Source organism: Bos indicus, chromosome 29, assembly GCF_029378745.1.
Source record: "Bos indicus isolate NIAB-ARS_2022 breed Sahiwal x Tharparkar chromosome 29, NIAB-ARS_B.indTharparkar_mat_pri_1.0, whole genome shotgun sequence".
In the NCBI taxonomy this organism is placed as follows: domain Eukaryota; kingdom Metazoa; phylum Chordata; class Mammalia; order Artiodactyla; family Bovidae; genus Bos; species Bos indicus.
In genome coordinates this window covers 1,408,414-1,430,060 of record NC_091788.1, presented here as the reverse complement: position 1 = coordinate 1,430,060, position 21,647 = coordinate 1,408,414, and the positions used below count along the sequence as shown (strand labels likewise).

The following is a 21,647-nucleotide window of genomic DNA, read 5'->3' as shown; positions in this document are numbered from 1 at the left end:
AGGGCATGTGAGGGAGGAAATCGTGGTGGGAAATGCAGGTGGAGGAAAGCCAGGCACCAGGGAAGCAAGGTGGTACTGCTGAGTACGCATAGGGACTGGAGCCATCACCATGGCCTCTCTCCCCACACACCAGCATCTGTAGGAGAACAATAGAGAGGCTGGCCCATCAAAAGCCTGATACACTGAACTACAGGGTAGGATCCCTCTCAGGGTGCCCCTTTAAATGACTGATGCACTGATCCTCAGAGTAGGACCCCAGGCAGGGAGCCCCTCTATGTGTCTGATGCACTAAACAACAGAAAAGGACCCCAGTCAAGGAAGCCCTCTAAGTGCTTGAATGGCTGGAGCTATGGATAAAGAGATATAAGAGGCTGGAAAAAAGACTCTGATAGGGCCATAACTCCTACAGCAGAGGCAATCGTGTCCCTGCACACTTGATGCCACCAGAGTCCCCACAAGCCAAGCAGCTGCACCACCTTCAGGCTCAACCCTCACTGGGGCAGAGCTGCCAGAGGCAAAAGAAGTCTTTCGTATATGCGTGCAGGGTCACATCAGTCATGTCCAACGCTTTGCAGCCCTGTGGACTGTGGCCTGCCAGGCTTCTCTGTCAGGGGGTTCTCCAGGCAAGAACACTGGAGCGTACTGTCCGATACTGGTCACCATACCCTTCTAGAGCAATGTATTTCCTGCTGCCCTAGCCGCCAACCCCCCTGAGTACCTGGTGCTGCCACAACCCCTCTCTGTGTCTATGGAATACATAAAAGCCATTGAGAGCTCCCACAAAAGAAAACGCACTAGTTCTGATAGCTGTGGACACTGGAGGCAAGAACACACAGGAGTAGGGCCAGATTAGACTCTGAGCTGCCCACACAGCAGGTCCAGAGATCAGCAGAGTGCTGGAGGGCATCATAGGGAGGTGAGGTGGGCTGTGACTCCCAGCGAGGGAAAGAACTCTGACAGCAGTGACTCAAGAAAAACACTTATTATTCTTATGTTTTGACTTGTTCTATAGATTATTTTGGATTTTTTTCCTTTTTTTTCCCTCCTCTGCTGTAGTTGTCAATTTTATTGGCACTATGAAATCTAATTAAGCTTTTGAGCTTTTTTTTCCTAAGTCACATTTTTTATCTTTGGTATAAACCTCTGCCTTTACATTGGGCTTTTGTGGTTCTGTGGAGTTATCCTTTTTTTTTTTTTCAATATTCTTCCTTTTTTCCCACTTTTGTTAATTTTTAATTTTTTAAACCTATTTTATTTTTTCTACATTTATTCCTTTGTTTGCTTTTCCTAATGTTCTTTACCCCTTGGAGTTAATCTTTAATGTATATAAATCTTATTTATCTACCTCTGTTTAACTTTGCATATCTATTCTTTCTTTTCTTTCTTTCCATTCCTCTCAACAAATTTGTTAGTTTTGTTTTTATCACTTTATTTCCCACATGGCACCTTGCTTCAGTTTTGTTTTCCAGTTTGTGCTTTAGTTAGTTTTGTTCTTAACTCATAAACATAATTTTTTATTTTATTTGTTCACCAGGTCAATCTATTGTACTTTATTTTTGATAGACTGTTTTGATTTGTTGATGGGTGTCTATGTATATGTGTATATTCCATTATTTTAATTATTGTTCCCTGATTTTGTAACTGCCATTTCCCCAGGGTTCATCTTTGGTTTCTTGTTTTAGGGTATTTGTTTTAATCTCACTTAATGCCATAACAAACCACTTGTAGAATCTTTGTTCCTGACCAGAGATCAAGCCCTGAGCCTTTGAGTGGGAGCACTGACTCCAAGATCCTAGATTACCAGAGAGCTAACCCTAGGTGGTATCAAATACTGAGAACTCACACAAAGGAAACCACTTGCATACAAGATCTGGCATCACCCACCCACCAGTAGCACCCTGTGCAGGACGCCTCATCTAAACAACAAACAAAACAAAAATACAAGCCCAGTCATCAGCAGAAAAGTACCACCTCACTCAGCCTTGCCCATCAGAGGAAAAACAAACAAACAAAAAACTCAGCACAAATCTCACCTCAGACAAAGCTTACACAAATCACTGGACCAACCTTAGGAGGGCAGAAACCAAAAAGAAGAAAGAATTCAACCCTGAAGCCTGGGAAAAGGAGACCCCAAATGCAGTAAGTTAAAAAAAGAAAGAATAAACAATGAAAAGGCAAAGAACTACTACACAAATGAAGGAACACACTAGAAAAATAGCCGTCCAAATAAATGAAGAGGAAATAGGCGAACTACCTGAAAAAGAATTCAGAATAATGACAATAAAGATGATCAAAAACCTGGAAAATAAAATGGAGAAAGTACAACAATCAATTAACAAAGACATAAAAGAATTAAAGAAGAAACATACAGAGACAAACACCACAATTACTGAAATTAAAAATACTCTAGAAGGAATCAATTGCAAAATATCTGAAGCAGAAGAACAAATCAGTGAGCTGGAAGATAAAATGGTGGAAATAACTTCTGAAGAGCAGAATAAAGTAAAAAGAATGAAAAGAACTAAGGACAGTCTCTCAGACCCCTGAAACAGTATCAAATGAACCAACATTCAAATTATAGGGGTCCCAGAAGAAGAAGAGAAAAAGAAAGGGTATGAGAAAATTTTTGAAGAGATTACAGTTGAAAATTTCCCCAACATGGAAAAGGAAATAGTCAATCAAGTCCAAGAGGTGCAGAGTCCCATACAGGATAAGCCCAAGGAGAAACATGATCAAGATACATGCTAATCAAACTAACAGACTAAACACAAAGAAAGAATATTAAAAGCAGCAAGGGAGAAGCAACAAGTAACATACAAGGGACACCCTATATGCTTAACAGCTGATCTTTCAGCAGAAACTGTGCAGGCCAGAAGGGAATGGCAGGAAATATTTAAAGTACTGAAAGGGAAAAGTCTACAACCAAGATTACTGTACCTGGTAAGGATCTCATTCGAAATTAATGAAGAAATAAAAAGCTTCTCAGACAAGCAAGTTAGCAGAATTCAGTACTACCAAACCAGGTTTACAACAAATGTTAAAGGGAATTATATAGTCAATAAATACAACAGAAGAAAAAAGATCTACAAAATCAATCCCGAACAATTAAGAAAATGGCAAGAGAAAAAAAAAATATATATATATATATCAATAATTACTTTAAATGTAAATGGATTAAATGCTCCAACCAAAAGACAAAGACTGGCTGAAGGGATACAAAAACAAGACCCATATATATGCTGTCTACAAGAAACCCACTTCAGACCTCAAGACACATATAGACGGTAAGTGAGAGGATGGAAAAATATATTCCATGCAAATAGGAAGTAAAAGAAAGCTTGAGTAGCAATCCTCATATCAGAAAAAATAGACCTTAAAATAAAGAATATTACAAAAAATAAGGAAGGACACTCATAATGATCAAGGGATAAATCCAAGAGGAAGACATAACAATTGTAAATATCTATGCACCCAAAAAAGGAGCACCTCAGTACATAAGTCAAACACTAACAGACATAAAAGGAGAAATTGACAGTAACACAAAAAAAGTAGGAGACTTTAGTAGGAGACACCGTGAGACCCCGCTCACACCAATGGACAGATCATTGAAACGGAAAATTAATATGGAAACACAAGTCTTAAATGATACATTAGATGAGGTGGATCTCACTGATATCTTTAGGGCATTCCATCAAAATGCAGAATACACCTTCTTCTCAAGTGCACATGGATAATAGTGCACAAGTGCACTGTTCTTCAGGATAGACCACATCTTGGATCACAAATCAAACCTCAGTGAATTGAAGAAAACTGAAATTGTATCAGGCATCTTCTCCGACCACAATGCTATGAGACTAGATGTAAACTACAAGAAAAACCTGTAAGATACAGAAACACATGGCGATTAAACAACACGTTCCTAAATAACTAACAGGTTACTGAAGAAATCAAAAGGGAAATAAAAAAATTTCTAGAAACAAATGACAATGAAAACATGACAACTCGAAAACTATGGGATGCAGCAAAAGCAGTTCAAAGAGGGAAGTTTATAGCAAATCAATCCTACCTCAAGAAACAAGAAAAACATCAAATAGACAACCTAACTTTACACCTAAAACAACTGGAAAAAGAACAACAACAACAAAAAAAAACCAAAATTAGTAGAAGGAAAGAAATCATAAAGATCCAAGCAGAAATTAATTAAAAAGAAATGAAAGAAATACTAAAGATTAATAAATAAACAAAATTGACAAGCCTTTAGCCAGACTCATCAAGAAAAAAAGAAGAATCAATTCAACAAAATTAGAAATGAAAAGGAGAAGTTACAACAGACAATGCCAAAATAAAAAGGATTATAATAGACTATTATGAATGACTATATGGCAATAAATGGATAACCTGGAAGAAAAGGACAGATTCTTAGAAAAGTTCAATCTTCTAAGACTGAACCAGGAAGAAATAGAAATCATGAACAACCCAATTACAAGCACTGAAATTGAAGCTGTGATCAAAAATCTCCCCGAAAACAAAAGCCCACGACCAAATGGCTTCACAGGAGAATTCTATCAAACATTTAGAGAAGAGCTAATGCCTATCCTTCTAAAACTCTTTCAAAAAATTGCAGAGGAAGAACACTTCCAAATTCATTCTACAAGGCCACCATCAGCCTGACACCAAAATGAGACAGAGACAACACAAAAAAAGAAAACTACGGGCCAATATCACTGATAAACATAGATGCAAAAATCCTCAACAAAATTTTAGCAAACAGAATTCAGCAACACATCAAAAAGCTGATACACCATGATCAAGTTGGGTTTATTCCAGGGATGCAAGGATTCTTCAATATATGGAAATCAATCAATGTGATATACCATATTAACAAATTGAAAGATAAAAACCATATGATCATCTCAATAGATGCAGAAAAAGCCTTTGACAAAATTCAGCACCCATTTATGATTAAAACTCTTCAAAAAATGGGCATAGAAGGAACCTACCTCAACATAGTAAAGGTCATATTTAATAAGCCTACAGCAAACATTATTCTCAATGGTGAAAAACTGAAAGCATTACCCCTAAGATCAGGAACAAGACAAGGGTGTCCACTTTCACCACTGTGATTCAACATAGTTCTGGAATTCCTAGCTAAAGCAATCAGAGAAGAAAAAGAAATAAAAGGAATCCAGATCAGAAAAGAAGTAAAGCTCTCACTGTTTGCAGATCACATATACTGTACACAGAAAACCCTAAAGATACTATCAAAAAATTACTAGAACTAATCAGTAAATTTAGTAAAGTTGCAGGATACAAAATCAATACACGGAAATAACTTCCATTTCTGTATATAACAATGAAAAATCAGTAAGAGAAATTAAGGAATCAATCCCATTCACCACTGCAACAAAAAAAATTAAATATCTAGGAACAAACTTACCTAAGGAGACAAAAGAACTGTACCCAGAAAATTATAAGACACTAATGAAAGAAATCAAAGATGACATAAACAAATGGAGAGATATTCCATGTTCCTGGGTAGAAAGAAACAATATTTTGAAAATGATTATACTACCAGACACAATCTACAGATTCAGTGCGATCCCTATGAAATTACCAAGGGCATTTTTCACAGAACTAGAACAAAAAATTTTACAATTCATATGGAAACACAAAAGACCCCAAATAGCCAAAGCCATCTTGAGAAAGAAGAATGGAGCTGGAGAAATCAACCTTCCTGACTTCAGATTATAGTACAAAGCTACAGTTATCAAGACAGTATGGTACTGGCACAAAAAGAGAAACACAGACCAATGAATAAGATAGAAAGCCCAGAAATAAGCCCATGCACCTATGGGCACCTTATGTTTGATAAAGGAGGCAAGAATATACAATGGGGCAAGACAGCCTCTTCAATAAATGGTGCTGGGAAAACTGGACAGCTACATGTAAAAGAATGAAATTAGAACACTTCCTAACATCATACACAAAGATAAACTCAAAATGGATTAAAGACCTAAATGTAAGACCAGAAACTAAAACTCTTAGAGGAAAACATAGGCAGGGCACTCAATGACATAAATCAAAGCAAGATCCTCTATGACCCACATCCTAGAGTAGCAGAAATAAAAATAAAAGTAAACAAGTGGGACCTGATTAAACTTAAAAGCTTTTGCACAGCAAAGGACACTATAGGCAAGGCGAAAAGACGACTTTCAGAATGGGAGAAATTAATAGCAAATGAAACAACTGACAAAGGATTAATCTCCAAAATATGCAAGCAGTTCATACGCCTCCATACCAGAAAAACAATCAATCAAAAAATGGGTAAAAGACCTAGACAGACATTTCTCCAAAGATGACATACAGATGGCTAACAGATACATGAAAAGATGTTCAATATCACTCATTATTAGAAAAATGCAAATCAAAACTACAATGAGATATCACCTCACACCACACAACAAACGTACATCTAGTCAAAGCTATGGTTTTTCCAGTGGTCATGTATGGATATGAGAGCCGGACTATAAAGAAAGCTGAGCACCAAAGAAATGATGCTTTTGAACTGTGGTGTTGGAGAAGACTCTTGAGAGTCCCTTGGACTGCAAGGCAATCAAACCAGTCAATCGTAAAGGAAATCAGACCTGCCTATTCACTGGAAGGACTGATGTTGAAGCTGAAACTCCAATACTTTGGCCATCTGATGCGTAGAACTAACTCATTTGAAAAGACCCTGATGCTGGGAAAGATTGAAGGCAGGAGAAGGGGACGACAGAGGATAAGATGGTTGGATGGCATCACCAACACAATGGACATGAGTTTGAGTAAACTCCAGGGGTTGGTGATGGACAGGGAGGCCTGGTGTGCTGCAGTCCGTGGGGTTGCAAAGAGTCAGACATGACTGAGTGACTGAACTGAACTGATCACCTCACACCGGTCAGAGTGACCATCAGCAAAAAGTGTGCTGCTGCTGCTGCTGCAAAGTCGCATCAGTCGTGTCCAACTCTGTGCGACCCCATAGATGGCAGCCCACCAGGTTCCTCTGTCCCTGGGATTCTCCAGGCAAGAACACTGGAGTGGGTTTGCATGAAAGTGAAAGTGAAGTCTCAGTCGTGTCCGACTCTTAACGACCCCATGGACTACAGCCTACCAGGCTCCTCCGTCCACGGGATTTTCCAGGTAAGAGTACTGGAATGGGTCGCCAGTGCCTTCTCCTCAAAAAGTCTACAAACAATAAATGCTGGAGAGGGTGTGGCGGAAAGGGAACACTCTTGCATTGTTGGTGGGAATGTAAATTAATATAGCCACTATGGAAGACAGTATGGAAATTCCTTAAAAATCTAGGAGCAAAACCACCATATGACCCAGCAATCCCAATCCTAGGCATATACCCTGAGGAAACCAAAATTGAAAAAGACACATGTATCCCACTGTTCACTGCAGCACTGTTTATAATAGCTAGAGCATGGAAGCAACCTAGATGTCCACTGACAGATGAATGCATAAAGAGGCTGTGGTACACATACATGATAGAATATTACTCAGCCATGAAAAGGAATGCATTTGAGTCCATTCTGGTGAGGTGGATGAACCTAGAACCTATTATACAGAGTGAAGTGAGTCAGAAAGAAAAGAAAGAAATATCATATTATAACACATATATACGGAATCTAGAAAAATGGTACTGAAGAATTTATCTGCAGGGCAGGAAAGGAGAAACAGACATAGAGAATAGATTTATGCACATGGGGAGAGGGTGAGATACATGGAAAGAGTAACATGGAAACTTCCATTACCACATGTAAAATAGATAGCCAATGGGAATTTGCTGTGTGTCTCAGGGAACTCAAACAAGGGCTCTGTATCAACCTAGAGGGGTGGGATGGGGAGGGATTGGGAGTTTCAAAAGGGAGGGGATATATGTATACCTACGGTTGAGGTTTGACAGAAAACAGCAAAATTCTGTAAAGCAATTATCCTTCAATTAAAAAATAAATAATTTTTTTTAAAAAGATACAAAAAGAGTGTGAAGCACAGAGGATGGAGTAATGGAAGCCTGGGGCAGATTTCACAAATGATCATTCGTGCCCTTCTCTCAGGGTGCTCATATGTCCACCTCTATGCCAGCTCAAGGTGGGGTGCACCTCACGGGGAGCTCATGTGGCCAAACAGCCAGGACACGTGCAAGCTGCTTCTAAGATGACCTTCAGTAAAGCAGACGGCAGCTTTGTGGCTAAGAAAACAGTCCTGTTAACAATAAAATGGGCTTTGCATCACAGCACAATGTGAAGTAGAGCGTGTGTGTGTGTGTGTGTGTGTGTGTGTGTGTGTGCATGCGTGCTAAGTCACTTCAGTCCTGTCCAACTCTTTGTGACCCCATGGACTATAGCCCACCAGGCTCCTCTGTCCGTGGGATTCTCCAAGCAAGAATACTGGAGTGGGTTGCCATGCCCTCTTCCAGGGGATTTTCCTGACACAGGGATCAAACCCAGGTCTCCCACATTGCAGGCAAATTCTTTACCATCTGAGCCTCCAGGAAAGCCCGAAGTGAAGTATACAGCCTGGTATTTTTTTCAATTACAGTCATCGTAACAGGTGTGCTGATTTCCTGACACTGACATTTTCAAGGCGTCTAGGCAGAAGGGTCTCAGCATCTCGCTCACCCTGTGTCCTGACAGTTACATCACTGGGGATACTGCCCTGTTTGGGGGATTCCAAATAGAACCTGTCCAGGGAAACATCAATCGAAGGTGGTACAGCTGCAGAAGAAGGTCTCACAAGAAAAAGCCCAGAGTAGATGGCCTGTTTTAGGGAAACAATGACTCTGTATTTGGCCTGTTTTAGGGAAACAGTGACTCTGAGTTCACATCCTGCTCTGGAGTTAATATGCCTTCTTTGGGACCAGCACCTGGTTTCCTATCAGGATAGATCTATTTTTCCAGTTTTGCCACCAAAGGACAAATCAAAAGGCCATTCGACATTCTGTTTTCCAGTTAAAAGTTGAGCCATTTCTTAAAAAAAAAAAAAAAAAACACATTTAACTAAATAATCACACACGGCAATAAAGCACTGTGCTCTGCCTCCTTGATGCATGGCCACATTTGCAGTTATTTAGAGGGGAGGCAGGAAGATCATTAGAGACAGCCAGATTAGGCTGCCCCAATCCCTGTTAGCGTCTTCCTGTGCTCCCAGAGTAAGACAGCACGGTATTCATGTAAACTAACTCAATTTCCTGCGTTTAAATAAGCCTGAACAAAAAATAAAACTCATGAGACTGACTGGAAGCTCTCAGGAAGAAGAGATCTACTTTTTTAAAGAAAGTGGCCTGGCTGGGGGTAGAGTCAACACCAGGATCAGACCGGGCTGGGGGTAGAGGCAACACCAGCATCAGACAGCATCTCTGGTCAACAGGTCAAGGCTCCCTCCCGAGAGGACACTGACATGGGTGAAAAGGGCCCCCTGGCTTTGTGACAGAAGCGGCTTCCAAGGAGAACTAGCAAGATGGTGCCAGGGAGAGAAAAACCAGACGCTGTTCACACTGGCAATGGCCCACATGGAATATCTAGTACTCTGAGTTTCCAGGAATGGGAAGTTACCATTTGCCCCTGCCTATTTCCTAGGATTGGTGGGAGAAGGAACTCTGGTGGTGTGCACAGAAGCATTTTCTGAAAGGGGAAGAACTCATCAAATGTAGCAGACAACTGCTGGTTACTGTCAGGGAGGAAAGGCTGGAATGAGTCCTCTTAAGAGGATTGTGACCAACAAAACAGATAAAATAAATAAGGAACATCTTTGGGATATTCAGCAGATTCAGTAAAAGCAGGTAAGAAAAGGAATCTACTGACAATAATTTATAGCAAAAAAAAAAAAAAAAAGGTTAGGAGCAGGGAGGTGAGCTCAGATGCAACTCTGTTGATTAAGGCAGTCTGGAGGATCATATGGATGAATAGATGGATGGGTGGGTGGGTAGAGGAGGGGTCTGCCATCCAGCAGACAAGAGGGCGACAGACACAGCATGACCAAACCCCACCTCGTGCAATCCCATTCAACACCACCCACAGCAAGGCAGAGTGGGGTGGGAAGCCAGCTTCCAAGGTCACTGGTTCCCTGACCTGCCCATCACCTCCCTTCCCCTCCAGCTTCCGGATCACAGCTCAATGTGGAACCAAAGTGCCCATGAAAAATAAAAACTAGATATGAAAGCTTTGCTTCACTTCCCCAACAGCCAAAACACAAAAAGCAACTAGAGATTAAAAATCTCTGATGAATGCTCAAAGAATAAAATCGATTTATAGCACAGGCCCTGTATAGTGGAATGGTGGAGGTACGTAGGAATCCACACAGGAGGTGACCGCTGCTCATCCAATCAGCGTTCATGGAGGCATCTTCTACGTCTGAGGCACAGTTCAGATACATCTTAAGGAAGCGACTGGGGGAAACACGCCAACAGGTAACTATAATCCAGTATGGAAGTGCTACAGTGGGGTGAGGGTCACAGAAAGCAGCCCCCACATCCCACACGGCTGTGGGAGGACAGAGAGGAGGGGCAGACAGTGCCCCCCGGGATACAGGTCAGTAAGAACGCAGTACAGTGGGGGTTCAAAGGCAGGAGAAACCACACCAGCCAGAGGCGAAAGCCCTCGTTTCTAAGGCGGCCGCCACTGGTGAAGGTAACCTAGGGCGTGGCCAGGCAGAGGAAGGTAAAATGCTACACACAGAGCTGGGTATGTCTGAGAAACAACAGGGACCCTCCAAACCTGGGTTTCCCTCTTATGAGGACTTTAGCAGACACGGATTTGCTTCTATTTACCTTTTCTTCAACTTCCAAGAACTGCTGGCTTCAGTAGTTTCAGCAAACTGACTTCCAGGAAAGGTGATTTGGATTATTCCTGTTGAGAAATCAGAAGAGGTATAATAGGTTTGTTTGGTTTGCTTTCTGCAGACCTCCTGTGACACCTCCACCAAGTGGCTGCTGAGAGGGTGGTTGCGTGGCTCCCCCAGCTGCTCCGCACCAGCACTCATCCAGCCGCGCCCCTCCCTCCCTCACACCGGGCAGGACCGAGGAGCCTGCCTCTCCAGCCCCCAGTACGGTCAGGCTGTTCCCTGCACTCCTGAGGTTCCTGCAACAGACCCTCTGCTGACTTACGCTGGAAAGAGAGCATTTCTTTTCCTTGCAACCAAAAGTTACTTATTTAAAACTACAAGATCCAGGGTTAGGACTAAAAACACACACACACACACACACACACACACAAGTAGAGGGTGATGAAATAAAGACTTCTGAAATGAAGGAAAAATAAAAGAGAGACAGTGACCTGGGCCTCTCCGCTACCGTCCCATAATATCTGAGAGGAGAGGAAGAGAGAGAGGTGGGAAACCCAGAGAGGAGAACCAGCAAATAAGTCATAAAATCTCAGCGGTATTCAATACTAAGACGGAGACCCAGATACTGGGGAGAGAGGGCTCCTAATATGGGTATTACCCATAACAAAATAAAAAAGAATTTCAATGAAAATATAAACATGAGAAACTCTGAAAGTGTCTACAGCACATGATGAATAATTGAGTAACCATATTATGCCTATTAATACTACAATGAGAAGTGAAATAACTTAAAGATAAGTCTTGATTTACTATGCTGGCCTTTTTTTGGTCTTAATAAACATTTTATTTACTCATGGTTGGTGGGTCAGCAATTAGTGCTGGGCTCAGTGGGGTGGTTTTTTTTCTGTTCTTGCCTGGTTTACTCGTGGCTACAGGCATCTGTGGTTCAGCTGAGCCAGATGGTAGACCAGATGACTCAGTTCACATACTAGTGGCCAGTACTAGCTATTTGTGTTATTTTTAGAGTCTATTTTAGTAAACATGAACATTTGTTTCACTAAGCTCTTGAAACATTTATGCCCACTATCCCCTTGACCTAATTTTCCATTGGTTCCTCAGTAGATCAACCATGAAATCACCTACTGTAGGGCTTCAAGACTCTAAACCCTTCTAATCCCTCTATTAGGGGGTAAGATTTTCATGAAGTTTAAAGATAACGGCTATGAAAGTGAGGGCTAGGAGGCAGGGCTAGAAGGTAGATGGTTTTTCAGGGGGTCTGAATGCCAAGTTAAATTGCATGCATACTTAGTCACTCAGTCATGTCTAACTCTTTGCAACCCCATGAACTGTAACCCACCAGACTCCTCTGTCCATGGGATTTCCCAGGCAAGATTACTGGAGTGAGTTTCCAATTCTTACTCTAGGGGGTCTTCCTGACCCAAGGATCAAACCGGCATCTCCTGCACTGGCAGGCACATTCTTTACCGCAGTACCACTTGGGAAGCCCCAAGTTAAGTTGGATGAACTTTATTCAAGCAGCTTAAGAGTCAAGATGACTACAGGCTAATCCCATTCTCTGAGAGAATAATTAGCACTCTGAAAATGTAGAATGTTAAAACTGGGCTATTGAGGGAAAGTACAACCCAAAGCACAAAGACGAAAGCAGTCAGCTGGAAACTAAGTGGACAGTAGCCGTGAGCTTTACCCTTGACAGGGTACTTTGCCTGCTGCTGTTGGCTCATTAGCTGCAGCAAGGGCTTCATGAGCATCTCCTGGCTTCTGGGTCTTCTAGGCAGCTCGGAGCTCCAGGGGTTCAATGGAGCACCAGCGTTCACTCTGTGGGGTACAGAACAGCGACAGGGACACCAGGTGGCCTGCAAAGCAGGCTGAAGGGCAGCGATCCTGTCTGCTCACCCCAGACCTGGCGCCCAGGAGGCCGGCGTCCATCCCCATCTGCCCGTTCCGAACAGCAGAGGCACCTGCTCTAATCTCAGCCCCACCTTCTCCTCTCTGGGCTTGTTTCCTTGTCCACAAAACCAGGGAGGGAGACAGGACTCATGGCCCTCAGAGGGTGGTCTGCAGACCAGACCTCTCTGCTGCTGGTTCACAACAAGCCAAGTACAGAAATTAAGAGCAGTTCAAAAGCTTTTAGTGCTTATGACACTGCTACACAGCCAAGCACATGATCAGGGGTCTGTCTTGATGAACAGAGCACAGACTTTTGTATGAGTTTCCTGCAAATGCATAAAAAAAAATTACCACAAACTGAGCAGCATAGCACAACAGAAATTTATTCTCTCACAGTTCTAGGGGCCAGAAGCCTGAAATCAAGGTGTTACAGCCATATCCCCTCCAGACTCTAGAGGAGAGTCCGTTCCTTGCCTCTTTCAGCTGCTGGTGACTGCTGGCATTCCTAGGCTCGTGGCCACATCACTCTTTCATTTCAGTGCCTTCTCGTGTGTGCACGTGTGTAAAATCACTCTCTTCCTCTCTAAGGACACCTGTGGTCACATTTAGGGCCCACCTAGATATAACCTAATATTCCCAGGTGTTGCAGTGGTAAAGAACCCATCTGCCAAAGCAGGAGACACAAGAGACACAGGTTCAATTCCTGGGTCAGGAAGATCCTCCGGAAAAGGAAATAGAAACCCACTCCAGTACTCTTGCCTGGAAAATTCCACTGACAGAGAACCCTGGTGGGCTACAGTCCATTGGGTTGCAAAGAATCAGACATGACTGAGCACACGGTCACACATCCAGATAACCCAAGATGTGTGTGTGTGTGTGCATGTGTGTGTGCGCGTGCTCAGTCATGTCTAACTCTGCAACCCCACGAATTGGTTCAGATACTGTGGAATTCGTGTGCGACCAGTTGTTACATAGTGTGCACGGTACACTCATACCAGTTCACAACTGGAAGAGAAAACCACTGCCCTGCCTTTTGCTCTGCTGGGACCCTGGCTCCTCCGCTACAGCCCAGGAGCCCAGGTGAGATCAGCCTGGAACCACCAGGAAAGGAAAGGAGGCTGACAGGAGGCCGGGGCATGGGGGCAGGCCCCCCACCAGCAGGCAGTGCAGGGGCCACTCCTCTCTACCCTCCTCCTGCCCTCAAACGGCTTTAGCTGTAAAGGGATTAAATTCATCATCTGTTGCTGCTGCTGTTGTTCAAGGGTACCTCCCTCACCCCATCAATGCTCAGAATAGTCAATGTCCAAGTTTGAGAACAGAAACAAAACTGTTTGATTAGAATCCTTGTGGCCGTAGCACTGTCCTACTACTAACATTTGCTCCCCAGCAACATCCTGCCCTATAACTTTTAAAACACCCAGATCCAGGCTTCATAACAGGATGGAAGAGGCACCTGGAAATCTGACAAAGCAAGGGTTTCATTTCTCATTAGAAGCTTGCTTGCCTTGCAGGAGCATTCCTTGTCAAAGAAACTACAATTCTGAGTCCTTTTCCATGTCACATTTCAGCCTTAAAGGGCAGACCATGTCAAAATACCTGAGGATGTTTAAATGACAACACTCAATCCAGGTATGGCCATAGCAAAGTGGCTACTCTCATCATTCAACTAGGAGTATGAAAGGCAAAATCTTTCTGGAAGTAATTTGGCAAATTCTTATTAAATGGTTTAAAACTATATACACCCTCTGATACTATAATTCCATTTTCAGAATTCTACCCTAGGAAATGAATCTGAAATGGGGACAAAACTTAATGCTCAAAGGTATCCATGGCAATGTTTTACATGAAATTAAAAAAAACTGGAAATAAAGTTAATAGTCAATGAAAGAAAATGACTAGACAAATTACGATAGGTTTGTGAATAAAGTTTTATGTAGCCATGAAAAGGACATCTTACAGAGAATTTCTAATAAAAATACCAACTACAATAGCAACAGCTAATCTTTACATGGGTCAAACACTGTCCTAAGCTTACCAGGTGCTTTAGAAATACTAACCCTCTTAATCTTCAAGTTGCTAAGGTTATTATTCCCGCTTTACAGATCAGTAAATGGAGGCACCAATACTTAAGACACTTGCTCAAGATCACCCCGCTAGTAAGAGACCACACGGGGTTTTGAGCCCACCCAGTCTGGCTCAAAAGTCTATGCTCTTAAATCCTCTGACAGTCTGAATAATGGTCCCCAAATATAACAGGTTCTAAGTCTGGAACCTGTAAATGCTACCTTGGGTAGAAATGGCACCTCTTGCCGGTGAAGAATCTTAAGATGGAGAGACATCCTGAATCATCAGGTGGGCCCTAGATGCCCTCCCAAATGCTCTCACAAGAGAGGCAGAGGGAGATTTCTCACACACACACACACACACACACACACAGGAAAGGCAGATGAAAACAGAGGCAGGCGTTGGAGAGAGGGGGCCACACTCCGGGAACGCCAGCAGACACCAGAAACTGAGGGTCGAGGGGTGCCCTCCCTCGAAGAGCCTCCAGGGGGCGCACCCACCTCAGGCCCGGCTCAGACTTCTGGCCCCCAGAACTGAAGGAATCCATTTCCATGGTCTTAAGCCATCCAGTTTGTGGAAATCTGCAGCCAGAGGAAACTAACACAAGTTCCCATGCTGTAGTGCTCTCAATGCAAGATAAAATATGCTAAATGGGAAAAGGGGAAATCAAAATTTATACACAATGATCTTAATTATGCATATAAAATGCATGCAAATACAACAAAACGTTTTGTAGTGATTATCTCTGAATACTAGAAATTATGGGTAATTTTCAGCATTATGTCTTTTGATAGTTTTCCAAATTTCTACAATTAATGTGAATTTCTTTTACAAAGAAATGAAAAAAAACTTTTTAAATTAGCAACTCATGATACTTCTGCAACTCTAACTCAATCAAAAAAATGGAAAAAAAAAAAAAAATCAAGAAAACTCCCTGAGGATTTTCCTAATTTGGTCTCAGAGCAACACCTGAAGAAACCAATCACCCGGGTGCATTTCATCTCCTAAGAGACTCTAGCCGACCTTCGGCCTCTCTAAAGCCTACCAGTTTTCAGACTCTGGCAGGACCATGACGTGGCTAAAGAAGTTTCAGGCTTGGAAAGAAGAGGACAGTCTGAGTGGGTGCATGATTTCCTATCTATCCATCCACACGAGGTGGTGGGGAGGGGGGAGCACTGGGAGAAGTCCACTCGTTCCCAGAGCCCAAGCAGCCCAAACTGGCATGGGCCACACGCCAAGAACCAAGAGGACTGGTTACTAAACATGGAATGTTTGCCTTCTCTGTGGGTGACTTCACAGAGCAAAACATCACACTAAACACGCGCTTAATCTTACTGAAGTCCAGACTCCAAGCCCATTCTGTTGCAAAACCCTCCTGCTATCATCTGTCCAGGAAGTCAGAGGACCAAAGGCCAATTTCACTGTATCAACATCATATCCTTTGATTAAATACTTTCATATCAAGAGTGTGTTAACATCTTCTCCCAAGGTATGGTCAGAACTGGATCAACACAGAAAGGAGGGCATGCTTCATGTTTTGTTTTGCATGGCAGAGAAGGTTGAAGAGTCAGTGGTTCCCTACAACACAGGCCAGGTCAGAGACGAGGGGCGTGAAAAGCAGGTACATGGCTTTATTCAGCCCACCCTGTTATGGTGGAGCAAGCTCAGGCACGGGGTTGATGGGATCACAGTGTGGAGTTTATCCTTTAGTCTCTGAGCACTCTTATTCACTGACTGTTCAGCCAATCAACATACACGAAGCTACTACATGCCAGGCTCTAAGAGGAAGTTGGCTCACATTTCTAAAGGCCCAGTCTCCAACATGCCATCCCCTCCAATGACACGGCCAGGTGAGGCCCCATCATTACGGAGCCTCTTCATCAGCCTTCTGGATCCCAAGAACGCCAGCAGCAGCAAAATGCAGACAGGGAAGCCTGAACAGGCCCGGTGGAGGTTTGAGAAGGAGAAAAACAAAAAGCAAATGCTTTAGCACTATGGACCATCCGCCCTCTGTCTCTGCAGGTTCTACATCCAAGGATTCAACCAACTGCAGATGGAAAATATTAGAAAAAAGAAATTTCAAAAATGTCCCAAAAAGCAAAACAAATTTGCCACATACTGGCAACTATTTACATAGCATTTACATTGTATTTATGACTATCTGGGCTTCCCTGATGGCTCAGATGGTAAAGAATCCACCTGCAGTGCAAGAGACCTGGGTTCAATCCCTGGGTTGGGAAGATCCCCTGGAGGAGGGCATAGCAACCCACTCCAGTATTCTTGCCTGGAGAACTCCATGGACAGAGGAGCCTGGCGAGCCACAGTCCATGAGGTCACAAAGAGTCGGACATGACTGAGCAACCAAGCACACATATGACTATTTACACAGGATCTACAGATGATTTAGAGTATACGGGAAGGTGCTATAAATAATCTATAGATTTAAAGTATACGGGAAGACGTACACAGGTTTTATGCAAATACTAAGTCATTTTATGCAAGAAACTTGAGCATCTGGGGATTCTGGTATCTGCAAGAGTCCTGAGACCAATCTCCCAGGGGTACCAAGAGATAACTGTACCTTCCAACACACCATCAACATAACACTTGTAATTTGCAGGGATCAGTTGATGATAATTGAACCTCCCACTTGACCATCTACTCCACACAGTAGTGTATTAATATTTTCTCAAAGTATTTTTTCTTTTTGCTAGCCATTGAATGCCTAAATCTACCAGTGTCTAGCCTTAAGAAGTACTAAATACAAGGTATAAATTAACGCATGAATAAACATGTGTAATCAATTTACTAATCTGTAAAAACTCAAAAAGGCAGTTTACACAATTATCTCCTAAAGAAAATTCCAAGGAACCTAATCCTGTGAGACATGCCAAGAAAAGTTTCATGTGTTATTCAACTGGTGAGAAATAGTACATTCTGTAGCCTCCCATCCCACTTAAAAATTCACAGTGCACATCATACAATGAAGAATACATGAAAGCCTTCAATTAAACACATTTTGAACTTCCCAAATCAACTTAACCACAGATGCCCTTTCATGCTTAATTAATACTTGCTGATATAAGAGAACCAACATTCTAAGAAAACCCTGGGAAAACAGTAACCCAATTCTTTGTTGGTTCAAAAAACATTTATTAAGCCCTGGAAACAAAAATAATATAAGGGTGATGAAGACAGGCAACATTAAACAAGTTAATATTTAATAGGAATGATACTTGGTGCTATCACCACCTAAGATAAATGTGAAACCTGGCTCACGGCCTACTGTCTACTGGAAGAGACCCATGAACACGTGATGAGTAGAACCAATATTAACTGAAGTGACAGAGACATGCACATATAGCTACATACACGTATATATGTATAAGTGTGTGTATTTGCACACACTCATAGGAAGGGAGAAGGTTTTCCAGGCAGATGAGAAGCAAGAGTGTCCAATGTGCAGAGGTTTTGTGCACACATTGGTCTTATCCAGTGGTTTTCAAAATATGGTCCAAGACCCTCTCTGGGGGTGCTGCCAGGTCAAAACTATCTTCAGTTGTGTGACATTTGCACTGACGGCGCAAAAACAATGGTGGGGAAAATGGCTGGAGCCTTGGCCAGTAATAAGGCAGTGGCATCTGACTGTGATAGCCGTCACTGTAATCTCCACCACCACACTCTCACAGTTTAAAAAAAAAAAAAAGATCAATTTCATCTAAGAATATACTAAAGGAAGCATTAAAAGTTATTAATTCCACTAAATATTAACCTTGAGTACGTATCTTTTTACTATCCCGTGACAAAACGAGAAGCACACACAGCACTTCTGCTACAAGCCCAAGTGTGGTGGTTCTTGGCAGGAAAAAGCACTCATACAACCGAGCGGCAAGCCGAACTGGCCACTCTTCCACTGAATGCCATTTAACTTGAAAGAATGACTGACAGAAAAGCTACAGTGACTCAGATCTGGGTGTTTTTAGAATGAATAAAGGGAGCTTGCTAGTTCAAGGAAAACTGACAGTATTTGTTACTAAAGAAAAATTTGAGCTTTCAAGCAAAAATTAAATTTTGGAAAAACTCTATTGGCCACTATGAGCTCTAGAGTCTTTCAATACTTTAAGGCTTTTCAGAGGAGAGCGGTAGTGACAGCAACTAATGTGATGTTATCCAAATGACTCACGCATGATGCTGCAAAATGCATAAAAGATCTTTTCAAATACAAGACAGACCAAAAGATTTTAATGTAACAGAATATGAGAAACTCTTTGATATAAGATTTCAGATTCTATGCTGCAACAAACCTTGAAGAAACTACCACTTGTCAAGCTCTGATGTAGTTTCAAAGACTATCCACAATTAACTGAATAGGTTGTTAAAACATTCCTCCCTTTTCCAACTATATCCAGGTAAGGTTGTATTTTCTTCATACATAAAACACAACAGGGCTTCCGTGGTGGCTTAGTGGAGAGGAATCCACCTGCCAATGCAGGAGACATGGGTTGGATCCCCGATCTGGGAAGATCCCACGTGCTGCAGAGCAACAAAGCCCAAGCGCCACAGCGGCCGAGCCTGCGCTCCAGAGGGCCAGAACCTCTGCTTCCGGGCCATGCGCCCTGCAGCCTGTGCTCGGCAACAGGAGAGACCACCGCAATGAGCAGCCTGTGCGCTGCAACGAAGTGAGGCCCCCGCAACTAGAGAAAAGCCACAGAGCAATGAAGACCCAGCACAGCCAAAAATTAATTTTTCTAATTTTTAAAACACACACACACAACACACTACAACAGAATGAAGGTAAACCATTGATGAGAGTCCAGCTGTCTCCCATTAAGGCAGGCAATAAAGTTATCTGGAAAGAAGCAAAACAATGTTGCCCTTCATTTCCTGCTTTGGAAACAGTTATTTTTCATTAAGAGTGTTATCTGTATTATGTAATGGGTTTATTACTGCTATATTTAAGCTAATTTAAATAAACACTTTAAAATCTTTTCAACTTCAATTTCTAATATTATAAGTACTGCTAGAGATAACCCACATAACTGAAAGCTCTTTGGGGATCTCACTAGCTTTTAAGAGTTTTAAAAGGGGTCCTGAAATGAAAAGTTAGAGAGCTGCTGGTTGTGGGGGGAGGGGAGGGGAGGGGACGGTGAAGAGGCGGCCGGAGGGCCAGCAGTGGCCCCCACTGTGGTGAGGGGTCAGGGCTGATCTGACAAGAGCCAGCAAAGGAGTGGGGAGCGCCAAGAGGATGCAACAGACGTGCCTGCCAAAGAAAGAGCAAGGACACCAGAGAGCTGACCCCTACTCGATGAACATACAATTCTAAACGCCAGTCAGTCTGATGGGAAGGCAGACTGCAGGACACTGAAGGTCCATTACTACAATCTAAGAAACATGAAATACAAATTCCTATAAAAGAGGAGGAACAGGAAAGTATTAAAATTTAACAACAGAAGGGAAAGAAGCAAGGTCACGCAAAATAGACATGCAACCAACTAGAATTCTGCAAAGTGACAGAAATCATCAGTAACAGTACAGGGCTTTAAAGATCTAAAGATCCCAAAATCAAGGTGCACTTTGGGCAAGGCTGAACAGTAAAAATAAATGAGCAGGAAAGAGCAGTAAAGAGCAGTAAGCCGCAGCAGTAAAGAGGGGAAATGAATGCAGCCCAGAGAAGACAGAAGTCTTCCCAACTCAAAAGCTGGGAGGAAATCAGCTCCTATTTCCAGAGCGTGGGCTCCATCCAGTCCAGGGTGGGGCGGGGGCTGGGGAGCTGCTGGGGGAGCGGCACGAAGCACTCAACAAGGAAGGAGACTCCTGCAGAGTCCAGCGCAGGCAGAGGCGGGGATCCTTAACTGGACGACCAGAGTCTCGCCCAGGAAAAGACGGATCACGCCAGTCAAAAACCCAGACCACCAGACAAGACAACTGTTAGAAGTTGCTCTCAAGAAGCTTATAATCATTATTTTCTAAATCAAAAACAAAAATCAAGGAACTTTCCAGGCAGTCCAGTGAAGTCCAGTAATTAAGACTCCGGGGGCACAAGTTTGGTTTCTGGCTGGGGAAGATCCTGCAGTGCTGCAAACAAAAAAGACAACAAGAAGAAAACCTAAACCCCACAAACATCCATAGGCTAGCTGTAAGGAAAATGCGAACGGCACGCTCTGAGAACAGAAGAGGTTGGCAAGTTTCTCAAACTTCCTGGGCCTCAGTTTTCTCTTCTGCCAGGTGGGGAGTTCTGTTCTCTCAAAGCCTCCGAGACGAGGAGGTCAGCAGGATCAGGCTTCACAGGCCCTGTGACCACACAGACTGAGCACCCTCCCAAAAGTGCCGGACCCTGCGACAGAGACCAGGAGCATCCAGGCTGCAAGGATGCAGGTCAGATGGGGGGAGAGGACAAGAGAACAGGTTCAGATGTCTGTCAAACAGAAACCGCCCAACTTCTGTTTTCACCACAACCTGCAGAGTGAGAAAGACACTTTACTTGGCAACCCAGCAAGCGCACGCACGCACACACACACACACACACACACACACACACACACACGCACATGCAGCGTGTCTGAGATGCAGGCTTCCAGTCTGACCCTGGTCAGTTTCTCCACTTCCTGCAGTCCAGTTCCTCCCCTGTAAGTCAAGGACAGGAAAAACGACACCATGACTTCAGTTGTTGTGGAGAAATAAGTCAACGTGTGTAAAGTGCTTCATGGCGTCAACCTTTCTCTGTAAAACTCTTACTATACACAACTTTCATAAAACTCAACCTGACTATGTGTATTCCACTCTCATGCCTTCCTCCCATTCTATCTCTTCTTCTTTTTTAATATTGGCAGAGACCCTCTGGATTAACTTCG

At 42.9% G+C, this 21,647-nt stretch overlaps 1 protein-coding gene across 9 annotated transcripts in view; it reads right to left on the bottom strand.

The window, feature by feature from the left end:
• Positions 1-21,647, bottom strand: part of SMCO4 (single-pass membrane protein with coiled-coil domains 4) — a 76,274-nt gene that overhangs the window by 22,570 nt on the left and 32,057 nt on the right. For 5 of the 9 annotated variants that reach the window (XM_070782870.1, XM_070782869.1, XM_070782868.1 and 2 more), the window contains one exon: positions 10,811-10,889. The exons of 2 other annotated variants lie outside the window; for them this stretch is intronic. The gene's annotated coding sequence lies outside the window, so the exon portion shown is untranslated. Of the gene's footprint in view, positions 1-10,810; positions 10,890-15,296; positions 15,443-21,647 lie in introns of all 9 variants that reach the window. 2 more of the 9 variants (XM_070782873.1, XM_070782872.1) reach the window with 1 other exon arrangement.